This window comes from Melanerpes formicivorus, unplaced genomic scaffold (genome assembly GCF_026170545.1).
Source record: "Melanerpes formicivorus ecotype bairdi unplaced genomic scaffold, bMelFor1.0.p_v2 SCAF_48, whole genome shotgun sequence".
Taxonomy (NCBI): domain Eukaryota; kingdom Metazoa; phylum Chordata; class Aves; order Piciformes; family Picidae; genus Melanerpes; species Melanerpes formicivorus.
In genome coordinates, this window is record NW_027142400.1 from 2,565,625 (window position 1) to 2,578,197 (window position 12,573).

The following is a 12,573-nucleotide window of genomic DNA, read 5'->3' on the forward strand; positions in this document are numbered from 1 at the left end:
CTGCCGCTTGCGCGCTGAGCGGTTCAGCCGGGCCCGCCCCTCGTTGTGTGAGGAGGAGCCGGGAGAACAGCGGGCTTTGCCGGGGATTTCCAGCCTGAGCGGGCGGGAGAGGAAGTGCGGGGCGGGGGGAGACGGCGCAGAGCGGTAGGGACTTTCCGTCGGGCTGGCGGTCGGCTTCGCCCGCTGCCCCGTTCCCCTCACACGCTCGCAGGTAGGACGTCCGCAGGGCCTTGCGAACCCTGGGTAGCGGCACGGTGCTGTGGAGGAGGCCGGGGGTGGGGGGAAGGCGCGCCTCAGTGCTGCCGTGTTGGCGGCTCTCGCTGAGGGCTCCGGTGCCGGCCGGGCTCTCCTTCCCGCATTTGAGCTCCCTAGAGAGAGGAACGGGGCTGGGCGGGTGGCGGGAGCCGGGGGGAGGGGGGGGGGGTGCTCCCGCGGAGCCGCAGGGGCGCAAGACGGCGGCGCGGTGCTGATACGAGGCATCTGCTACCAGGCAGGGGCCGAGCGCGCTTCACCCACAGCCTGTTGCCGGGACCTTGGCGGCGGAGGCTGGTGCTTGGGGATAGATCAGTCTGCGACGGGGGTGGCGTGGACTCTGCCTGCCCGGACGCACTCACGCTCCAGCGCTTTGCAGGTGCCCCTTTTTCACTTACTTCTTTCTGCCTCCCCTTTTCCCTCCCCCTACTTTTCCCTTCCCTTCTTCTTGCCTTCTCCCCCCTCCGCCCCGCGGTGTGTGTAGGGGAGGGAAAGAGAGGCAGGCCGGAGCAGAGCCGGGCGGCGCGACGGCGCTTGCGGTGTTTGATGTGTCGTTTGAATGCAGAAACCTCGCTCGGCTCCTGGCTCCCTCCATATGCAGTGCTGGGGGCGGGCCGATGGCCTTTAAAGGGGCAGTGCCGGCAGCCGCCGCGCCTGGGTGCCGGGCCCCCCGCAACTTCGTGCTTCCCGAGGCTGCTGCCCTCTGCGGCGTCTCTGCGCGGCGCCCGCCAGCGCCCGACTCTCGGGAGGAAAAGCCTGTGCCGTTGGTAGGGGGCTGCCCGTGTTCGCTGCGGAAGGAGTTCTGTTTGTATAAAGTCTGTCTGCCTACAATGGCCCTGCGCTATAAGCCTGTCTGCCAGCCGTGAGCGGAAAGAAAAGTGTTTTGTTTTCACGCCATTCATTTAGGCGCTGATTCGCAACACCGCATTTTAATATATTAATTACCAGGTTGTAGGTTAGAAAAAATAACGAGTATTTAAAAGTTTATACTGAGTCATTCCTCTGCAGATGAACCGATGACTGACTCATAATCTGAGAACTGCAGTGGCTTGTAGAATAGGAAGGTAAGGCATTTACATCTTGATTTATTTGTATCAAGTACCTAAAATCTGAATTATCTGATGAAAAACAAGAGAAATTATATTATTGCTAAGAGGCATAATCTCTTGTTCTGCTGATCTGAGCTCGTGTGTGATGTGAAAGAATACGTGCAGCCCTGTGTGGATCTTCACCATGCATTACGACATTTTTCATCTTTTTCTGGTTCTGTAGTAGTAAAATATGGGACGTTCCGTGATGCAATTTGAAATTTGCAGTCGCTTTGGGTCAGTGGCTTCTCTAGCTTTTTGAGATCTAGCTGAGCCTTCTTTATTCTAATTCCTATGGTTGTTTTTTTTTTCATTTCATCAACAGAGCTGTGCATTTTTCCCTGCAGGTTTGTCCCGTAGAATACATAGACCATTATTGTGCACTAATCTGAACTTGCATTCATAGTCTGAAAAGGAGTTTAGATTATAATTTCAAGGTACACTAGTGTATTTAGCTTAAAACAAATGAAATAGTATAATTCAAAGTAGGAAAATGTGTATTTAAAATAGCTACTAACTTGTGTAGAAACCTGGTTTTAAAGGCTGTGGTGACTGTTAGAACTGAAGACATCATGGCATGTAGCATATGTGGTCCTTTGAAATGAGCCATTTTGCTGGAAGTGTCTATAACCTTGTATGGATTAATGTAGATGGAGATGTTCTTTATTCTTTTTAAGAAGAAGGGTTTTGCTTTAAGATGAGAAATACTTGAACATTTGGACTGAATCAGGTTCTTTTTTTTGTCTGAACTGGGAAACCCCTTGTCATAAAGTTTGATAACGGAAACATTGATGTGTCATGAGTTTGGGCATTGCAAGCAAACAGTACTATGAGGTTTTAAAAGTTGCATTGTTCCAACGTGAAAATAGTAGGTGTTTTACTGAAATGTGACTTGCTGAGAAGCTTCCAATAATAGCTGGACCTAGAATATATAGTGAAAGGTGAAGTGCATTCAGTAGCAAAGCAAATGAATTCTAATCAAAAGAGGGTGCTAAAGGACTCAATCTCTAGGCTTTCCTGAAGTCTTTCTGTAATTAAGTTTGATGATACCAGTTTGGAGAAGCCATTCTTGTATAGATTCAGAGAATTTGATTGTTGTGTAAGTGTCTTTACTGTTGGTACCTTGAAAAACTCTAAGGTGGCAGTAGCTAGCATCAGTGGCAGGAAATTCTGTATGAAGTCTTACCGGTCCATGCTAATAGAGTTTCTATTAAATGATTTAACAATCATCTTGTATTTTAGGTCTTCACATTGTTCTTGTCCATAATGAAAAGTTTAAGTGAGAGAGGACTTGGCATATTTTTTTTCAGTGCTGAAGTCCAGCTGTTCTTTTAGTAGATATGGCAATGATGAGAATATGAAAAGTCAGAAATCTTTAATTTTTAACTTTTGTTGTCAAACCACTGGAAAGTAAATGGATTGATAAGTAAATTATCGTAGCTCTTCTGCAAATGAAAAAGCAGTTTAAAAATAGGAATTACTTAAATCTCCTCCAGTACCCTGAACTGGCTTTGTATGAATAAGTATTATAAGAATAACACATTTTGATATCTAATATCTTAGATGATGCAATAACTGGATTTCATTAGGTTTTTATTATAATAGTGTTTCTTAATTGAAGGTGCCGAATCTTATGATGTCTGAAGACTGCTCATTAGACACTGGTTTCAGATGTTTGTGCTCTTGTGCACAGCTTCTTTAAAGAATTGCCAAGCTTAATTTTTTTATTTTTTAAATGCCTGTGGGTGGGTACTTTCTGAATATGATGCTCATGTTTAAAACCTCCTGGCATTTTTGGCATATGGCTAAGGAGCACTGAAAATGGTGGGAGAGGTGAAATTGGAGATTTCAAGATGTGGTATGGGGAAAAGAAGCCAAGGGAGGGAGAGTTGTATATTTTTATGCAACAGAACAAAGATGTGATTGTAGCACAAGAGATGGTCGTGTGGCCATGCTAGGTTTTATCTTACACTTTTTAACCTGTGGTAATAACAAACTGCAGCAGCAAAGGGCTGGCAAATGGAATGTAATTGGTTTCCTCGCTCTGCCTGATGGAAGCCCATCCCTCCATAAATATTAATAGTTTAAAGGTAATACATGTTTGTTTTGAGAAATCAGAAACACCTGATTTTTTTTTCTATGCCTTCCCCCCCCTCCCCTTTTTCAAAAAGAAAGTACTAGAAAATTGTGAGGAAAGTGGTGGTGGGGCAACTTGAAATGAAAGGTCATTAGGTGTCTGCAGAGTAGGAAAAAGTGCTTTCTTCTTCTAATGGGAAAGAAGAGGAAAAGAAATAGACAAAAAGATCCCTAGATAATAAGTAATGAAGGCATACATTATAATGAGGGAGAAAGTAAGGCAAAGGCGTATTTGGTTTGGGGAACTGATATATATAGTCTTTGAGGGTGCTTTTCTTTTCCTCCTAGAGATCTTTTCTACTAGAGTACTTGACAGCAAAATATTGTTGCCACTGTGACTTCAATTGCTACTGACTGTTGGCTTTGTAACTAGGTTAACAGGGCAAGTGTCTCCAAAATGATATACAACTGTAGGTCACTAATCCTCTCTACTCCCCCCAAAATGTTAAGCCTTTGATTTCCATGCTGTTGTTCTTTCCCTGCTGTGTTAGTCAGCATGTGATAACTGTGATTTTAGTAGAACTCCAAATCCTGCAGTTCTAGTCAAGGGCAGCATGGGAAGCAAAGTCTCAGCATGTTTGTGGATGCAGAAGTTCGGTGCTGGATTTATGATGGCCTCCATTCCTGGCTCCCTCCTTGTCAAAGTACACAACACCCAAACTTTCAGAACATCAAGACTGAATTTTTGCAAATTGGAGGCTTTAGAACCAAACTTTCAGAACATCAAGATTGAATTTTTGCAAATTGGAGGATTTAGAACTGCAGTGGGCATGACAGGATGCTTTAAATTGGAATGTTTTGTAGTTCTATTACTATTTTATATAGTGTCATAAAATGATTTATGAAATTGCTTTCTGTGATATACAGAAGAAACATTCTGTATGATAAACTGTGAAATGATAAAATTTGCTAGTAATTCTGCAGTATAGTTTAAATGCTGTGAAATGAATTTATCCTTTCATGTGCTTCAGACAAAAACCAGTGAAAGTCACAAAACTTCTATTTTACATGCTTTAATGGCTATATAAACTCATCAGAAAATTACATTTGGAGTAATACTCAACTGGTGTCTGACTTTGTGGTTTCTTCCTTAATATGAAAGCCATTCTTTTTGTAAATAAAGTAAGATGTCTACTCAAGACAAGCTCAGAGTGCTGTGAGTCTTTGCAGCTTTCTTAGGTGTCTATCAAAAAGAGTTATTTTCATTTGGTCTGTCCTGAAAAACGTCAGTGGTGCTACTGTAAGATAAGTGCCTTCCTTGTTTCCACTTCATTCCTGGAAGCTTTTTCCATCTGTCAAAAAAGTGAAGTAGTCCATTGAAGATACCAGTGTAAAATCTAGGAGCCCTGGAGGTTGTTTTTGTTCCTGTGGATGTGTGTAGTCTAAAACATTCAGTTAGGGCCAAACTGACAAGGGCCTTTGATGTTGCAGTGCAGAGTGATGTGACATCATGCTTGAGTCCCAGAGGCAGAAGGGGGATTCCAGTCCAAGTTTCCTGCTTCCTTGGGGAGTATTCTCATCATCAAGCCACATGCCAGTTAAGAATAGTCTCACTTCCTTCTCTTGAAGCTCTTCTGCTATGCCAGGAATAATCAAAACTTGGTGTGCCTGAAAAACAGAGCAAGAGGAAGCATGGTATCTCAGTCAAGTGGTTAGGACAGTTACCAGGAGGAGGAAAGACAAACTCTGCTGAAGCTTCTTTCAGTGTTGTTTCATTTGCTTTCTGGGGCATTTGAACTTGATGTTGAGATGCTTTCTGGAGTGATCTGTATTGTCAAAATGGAAGTTTCCTTAAGCATAGATGGGATGCTGGGGAAGAGTGCTTGAGTACAGATACTTCTGTGCTGCTCAGGTTATGTGGCAGCTGACCAGGACTTCTGAGAATAACTGTAGTGCAGCTAATGGCTTTTGTGTGTCTGGCTTCTGGCTCTATATGCAGACCATTTGCCTGGCCCTTAATAAAAGGGGAATAGTGATGCTTTTCTATGAGCAGAGGGCATAAAAATGATATGCTGAGCCCCAGCAGGGCAGTACAAGCCTGATCTGTTGATTAAATGAAATGAATTGCAAATGCTGTGTAGAGGCGTCCTTTTCTGTTTCCACTGCAGTGCTCTACCAGTCTGCACCGTCAGCATTGTGGGACAGGAAACAGTATTGGCTTCACACTTCCATTGTTGCCTACAGTGAACATGCAGTGTTACATAAAACTGAATGTACAGAATTTGTCAGTGGTAGCTGTTCTGGTGCCTAGATTGGTTCCCAACTTTCTACTTTGGATGTTCTAGAAAAGGAACAAATGTTTTTTCTTATTCTATGGAACCAGCTTACATGGTAAACATGCCTAAAATAATTTCCTAACAACAAAACTTGGCTCACAAACCAAATTTTGGCCATGTGAATGGATTTCATTTTGTAAGCTTACCCATTTACTTGAGAAAGGGAGATAATTAGGACAGTTATCAGAGGTTTTTCTAATGGCGATCTTGTGTACTGCCCAGGGCAATAGTAGAGTTGTCATCTCTGGAGGGATTTAAAAGTTGTGTAGATGTAGTGCTGAGGAACATGGTTTTAGTGGTGAGCTGGCAGTGTTGGGTTAACAGTTGGATTCAATCTATCCTAAAGGTCTTTTCCAATCCAGATGATTCTGTGAAGCAGCAGCAGGGATGGTGGCTACGTGAAGGAAGAGGGAACCTGAACAACTTCATCTAGTTGAAGATGTCCTTACTGCAGGAATGTTGGAATAGATGACCTTTAAGGGTCCCTCCCAACTCAAAACAGACAGAGTACTGTATCAGTTTGACTATATCCTCCCTCTGTCTTTCCACAGAGAGGAGCATTTTGAGAGTAGGTTGCATTGAGTGTTGTAGCTTCTAATTTAATGACTCTCAGATGTAGGTCTTGATTTTTGCATAGGGAGTATAGCCTTAAAATTTTCTTTCAACTTACACTTATTTGAATCTCTTTTAAATCATCCTAAGTGACTTCTCTCTGCATTTTATGCTCTTCAGCTACTGATGGAATGTTCTTGCTTCTCTTGCATCTTCTGTTGTTTGGACTATATGTAGTATAGAAGTGGATTGCTTTGAACTGGCTTCATTCAGATATCTTGTGATTTTAGGGTTATGGGATGATTTTTATTCTAAGATGGTTTCATCCTTGCATTTGAGCAAAGTAACTGCATTTTCCCTTTTAGGTTACTTCCACTCACATATTTTTTCTCTTGAAATACTTGTCTCCAGGCTTGTACTGGCTTTCACGCTTCCAGCCAATAATTTTTACCTGCAAATCCACTTTTCCTTTGACCTCTCTGTAGCTACCCACTTTTTTTGGTTCTCTCCCCACCCTACCTCCCACTCCAGGTGAATTAATGGACTCATCCAGGTCACCGAAGATGATCTACAGCGTACTCTACCATTGTCTGAAGAACATGTCTTTAGGACTACACATACTCTCTCATTCCATCCTTTTCACAGTCCTCTTTTCTGTTCAGCACATCTGTGAGAGAGGAGCACTTTGCTTTTGCCTGGGAATGCTTTTATTCTTATGACTCCTGTGTTTTAACCTGATTAGGATACCAATTCTACATTCAGTAGGTGCCAAAGGTAAAGTGCTTGTGGTTGTATATGACATGTTCTTAGAATGCTGCAATTGGGCTGACAGTTTGAATAGAAGGGCGTTGGATACCTAAATAACTGAAAGTTGCTGAATTCCATATGCACATTGCTAGCTGTTTTGGAACTCTTTGCCGTAATATTTCCATTGCCTTTGGAAACTCAGTATTCTGATGGGAGAGAGGTGGGTGGGAAAAGTGTGTTTGAGGTAATGTCATTTGAAGTGTCTGTAGTATTATTTAAAGTGAGCAGTGTCTTCTCTCTCTGTTCTCTATGAGGAGTGGGATCATGTTTTTCCTTACAGAACCTGAGCAGGCTGCATTTCAGATTAAGTGAGTATGTTTTAGTACTTGCCCATGCTGTCAGTATGTAACAGAAATAGCAAGGGCTCCTATGTTGTGGTTCAGCATGTAGGTAGTGCTGTTGTGTTGCTCATACTGTTTGGCAGCGTATTTTGTATTGTGTATCATAGCAAGGTAGTTTTACACTTATTTTGGAGCACGTGCAGAAAAATGATCTTGGCAATCTTTAGGTAGATAAAACAAGTTTATTGCTATTGGTGTGCTGTACTTGATCAGCTATTTCTTGGTACCTGGGGCCATGATTTTCTTATGTTCCTCTTTCCTTTTTACAAATTCCTGAAAACTTCACTTTCATTCTGAAAAGGAGTACTTAGACATGCAAATTGTTGTATTTTGGCCACTAAGATTTTGAGGGAGTTTTGGGGGATTTACAGTGTTGGTTGGTTGTGTGTTGTTTGTGGTTATTTTGGTGTGCCTTTTTTTTTTTTTTCCCCCCTTTGTTTATTAAAAGAACAAAGCAAATAGAATGCAGTGGGTCTATATTTTTGCTGAGGAGATAATCTCAAAATAAATGAAGAAGAATAGAATAGAATAAACCAGGTTGGAAGAGACCTTCAAGATCAATGCGTCCAACCTATTATCCAACCCACCTAATCAACTAAACCATGCAACCAAGCACCCTATCAAGTCTCCTTCTAAACATCTCCAGTGACACTTGGATTGTTGTGTTTGTGTAAGTAAAACTACTGGCACATATAGCTGAAGTATGATGTTGTATTTTTGCAGATTATTTACTAAGAGTCTTGGTGTTTGGGTTTTGTTGTTGGTTTGGTTTTGTTTGGGGCTTTTGGTGTGGTGGTGTGTGTTTGGTTTTTGTTTTTGGTGGTGGTGGTTGTTTGTTTTTAAAAATACGAATTCTTAATGTGCTAGTTGACTGTTCTGAGATGATATAGGGTAGACAGACTTTGGTAATCCTTTGGGAGATATATATATATATATATATATATATATATGAAGGCAATTATTCCAGAACAAGCGTGCCCATATGCTGAGTTAATCAGAAAAGTTCAAAGTCGTTGAATCCTTATTGTAATTTACATAAAGAACAAGAAGGAAAGAAAGCAGTGAGATACAAAATAGATCTATAAGAAGTACTATTTTTTTAATAGAAGTTCTGTCATCTTTGGTTAAGAAAATGTTAATGAGAAACAGTGGAAGCTGACAATGGTCATACTACCTGCTTTACTGATGTTCACAATAGCTTGATAACCATCTCCCATAGTATGTTTGTAGCAGAAGTGCAACTTGAAGATGCCTTAGAACGCTTAACTTCATCTTAAGCAGGTGTAGGTAGTGATTTCTGTTGCTATGGTGAAGGTCCATGTTTGTCCATACACTTTAAAATTTAGGCATACTGCTATCTGTTTTTTAGAGGGAAAAATTTCAACATGCTTAAGGTAGCTGTATTTTTAAGATGGCATTGCTGCGTCACAGTTACTCTTTTGCTTGCCTTTTTTTTTTTGTCTTAAGGTATTTCTAACTAAAATTTTATCTGCTGGATAAACAAATCCTTGTTGTACTTACTGCACTCACATACAAATTTATTGTTTTTGAGGAGAAAAGGACTGTATGATGATCTGTGGAGAAATTGTTTGGCTTCTCATGTAGCTAGTCAGTTTATTATAGAGTGTTAAATAGTCCATGTGTTAAAGTATCAGTTGTTAACACCTCCAAAATAAAATATTTGTCATGTTAAAGATGGGGGGAAAAATTGCTCAGCTCTCCATTAGATGGTGCTGCTGGGACTGAAATATTTATATACCTAATGAAAGCAGGCTTCTACCTACAACTGTTTTCATGCCAGGATTTAAAGAATCAAGGTAATTGTGACTAGCTAGCAAAAAAGTTCGGTAACATTAAATAGCGCGGAGCAAGAAACATAAGAGACAAAATCTTTCTTAAGATACGGAATGGTCTGAGTTTGTTTTGGTTGGTTCTTGGAGTTGGAAAGTTAAAATAAGTTCAGATCCAGCAGTGGGAAGCCTAGCTTAGCAGACTTGGCCGGAATTTAACGCCTGTTAACATGGCGTGCAGCAGCCGGGCGACTTCATGCAATTTTTTTGTTTTTAAAAATAAAGAAATTGAGAAGTTTGCAAAAATCTTTGACTTTATAACGTGGTCATGTTTAAAATGTGTGATTGCCAGGTGCTATTATTTTCCCAAAATCTAGCAGCTTGAAGTAACAGAAGGATGGTTTGTTTTAGACTTAATTATACGTTTTGAGTAACTGACAGTTTTTCCTATTTGTGTTAGGTGATAACTGCCACAATGGACACACTGTTGTACGAGAGGCCTTGGACCAGGAGTGTTTCATCAGTTTGCTAATAATAACTTACAGCTTGCTGATAATAATATATTAAAAGATAGTGGTTATGGTGTCATCCAGCCATATGACTTCAGATATGATCTTGCTGTTCCTCAGTTATGTGATTAGCTTGCTATGTGTGACTGAAACCACAGATAAAAATTAATTGGACAGAAAGTAAGTGGTGCTTGGTCACTTTGTATAGAAAACCTTGATTTTAGCATTACCATGGGATGGTGATAGTATTCTGGGCTCTAGCAAAGCCTAGCCTTCCTTCTTTCCTCTTCCCTTGACTTTCAACTGTTTAGGATACTACCTGTGTATTTACAGGCTAAGGCCTGGCAATTAACAAGATTTGTCATTGTATTTTGTTGTGCTTAGATTCCAGATCAAGGAATAACTTGTTCCTATGGCCCAAATGGTATCAACAGCATATCCACAGGAATGTTGATCAGAGGGGGCATAGTAAGGACATTCAGAGAAGAAGTGACAATACGTTGTAGTGTATTAAGGATTTGTAAGTTTAGGTGAAGAAGGACCTCTAGGGAGTGGCAAGAGCAATGTTGTAATAAACCCACCAGAAATGGATAAGGTGGTAAAACTTACTACTGTTCTTAAAAAAAAAAAAAAAAGCCAACAACCTGAATGACCTAACAACCAAACATGAGCTTTGGTGTAGACAGAAGATTTTATCTGCTTAAGTGACTTTTGAGAAAGATGTGTGGGATATGCACAAATGTGTAAGAAGTTGCTGATGTATAGAAAATCTCTTGATAGTAAATAGGGATACTTGTCTTGATTTAATATTGACAAAGAAAGTAGGAAGGAGCTGGTTAAAAAGATGGGAGGCAGCTTGTGAAAGACTAGGTTGAACTGATAAAATCCAGTATTTCTAGGAAGTGAAGGACAAAGAACAGCAAAATGAAGCCACCAAGTATTCAGAAAATTTGTAGGTAAGATGCCATAGGGAGCATAGGGAGTTAGAGTCTAAGAGGAATTCAGTAGTTACCTTCTTTTTATGGAACAAAAAGAATTAGTAATTCTTACTTTCGTTTGCGCTGACACATAGGAACAGACCGTTTCAGCTAAATAAGTACATTGTTAACAATCTGAAATTGGAGAAGAAATTGATGAATTTAGGCAATGGTGTTAAAGGTGAGTAAGAAAGAATGGCTCAAGTGTGCAGGGAGATGATTGGAGTGTTTGAGCCATGGACCAATATCTAACTAATACAGGAGATAAAAGGATAATGAGAAAATGTTTTTCATAAGGTCTTGAGCAGTAAGGGAATATTTCCTGTAGCCAGTGTGGATGGAAAGTGGCAAAAGTTGATGCCAAGAGAACGGGAGTAGTTAATTCTTTCTTCTATCTTCTTTAGAAGAATTAAATGATAAAATGCACAATCCAGTTAGATGTGAAAGTGGTTAACAGTTGTTTGCGGTAATTGATTGGGGTTAAATGCAATCAAAGTTTTTGTATTTGATCTTGGGGTTTGTTTTCCGTGACACAAGTACTGTGAAACTGAGAAATGAGATTTATATTCCAGAAAAATTAGAATAAATGGTGGTTTTGTTATATTTTTATAAACATGTGCAAGATAACAGAGCAATGGTAAGGGTCATTAGCAATTTCTTGGTAGTACTTTATCACAATTCTTTCTGTGTCCTGAGTTAGGGTCTAGGGGACTGAGGAGAAACAGTCTGTTTTAAAGGAAATGGCAGCAAGGGTAGCATGTAATGGATTGGAAAAGTGAGGAGGACAATGCAGGTAACTGTCATCATATTGGGTAACATTGCCTAAACATCTATTTGTTGCTCCTGAGATAGTTAAAATTTCCCACAGTGACTTCAAAAACTGAACAATGGAGAATTAATTTAGTACACTTACAGATGTATTCTGGAGATCAGAGCTCTGGTTCAAAATGAACAGGCCTTGCTGGAGTCAGTGTCATTGGGTTGCTCACTACTCTTGAATTTTCATATGGCCCACATTTTTTCTGGGAACTGAGAACGCAGCTTCAATTTCCCTTTCTCCTGATTTCAAGTGCTGTCTCCATTTCAGTGTTGGTAACAGCAGCAATACTGGCACATACATCTAGTCTTAATATCAGGTTCAGGCATTTCATTTAAGATGGTATAAGAGGCTACAGGCCAAGTACTTAGCTCAGTGACATCTTGAAGTCTTGGAGTAGACACAGGGCCACAGTGTGGTGGAATTCTTTGTACCTGTGCTAGTGTTTAAACTACCATTGAAGACTGGCTTTGTGTTGTATGATGTTGTGAACTGAACCACAAATGCAGTAAATTCCAAGGAAGAGGTGGGAAGGCCAAAGTCAGATGTAACTGTATCTTAATGGCTTGTAGTTAGTCTCCAGGTGCAAGTGTCAGAGCCTGTTGCCAGGTATTCCATACAATAAGTAAAACAGAAATGAGTATTTTAATGATACATGTTTCTATATGGACGTGTTCCTTGAACCTGTTTAATACTCTCTTTAAACTGCTGTTGTCTTTTTGTTCTTCTGGTCTCATTTTCCTGTGAACAGAAATATTTTAAAGAAATCTTTAATGTTTTCATACAACTGACTTCTGAGATGCTGCTTCCTTACAACCTCTGATGAATCTACCCTACATATCCAGATGTTCACTGTAAGAATAAAGAGGCTAGTGTATAATGGCTGTAAATTAGTCCAGAAGAGTTCAGCTTCCATTGTTCTAAGTGAATGCAGGATATTAATCTGTTTTCAATAACTGGGATGTGAGTAAGTGGTGACTGGGTCAGTGTCTCTGCAGATACTAAAAAATGGTGAGTCCTCTTTCTGA

The 12,573-nt window shown here is 40.5% G+C and overlaps 1 protein-coding gene across 9 annotated transcripts in view; it reads left to right on the top strand.

Moving 5' to 3' along the window:
* The first annotated feature begins 41 nt into the window (after window positions 1–41).
* The window catches only part of TRAF3 (TNF receptor associated factor 3), a 74,517-nt gene continuing 61,985 nt past the window's right edge, over window positions 42–12,573 (top strand). For 6 of the 9 annotated variants that reach the window (XM_068160156.1, XM_068160163.1, XM_068160164.1 and 3 more), the window contains exons 1-3: window positions 42–211; window positions 491–631; window positions 1,261–1,316. The gene's annotated coding sequence lies outside the window, so the exon portion shown is untranslated. The remainder of the gene's footprint in view (window positions 212–490; window positions 632–1,260; window positions 1,317–12,573) is intronic. The other 3 variants (XM_068160161.1, XM_068160160.1, XM_068160162.1) reach the window with 3 other exon arrangements.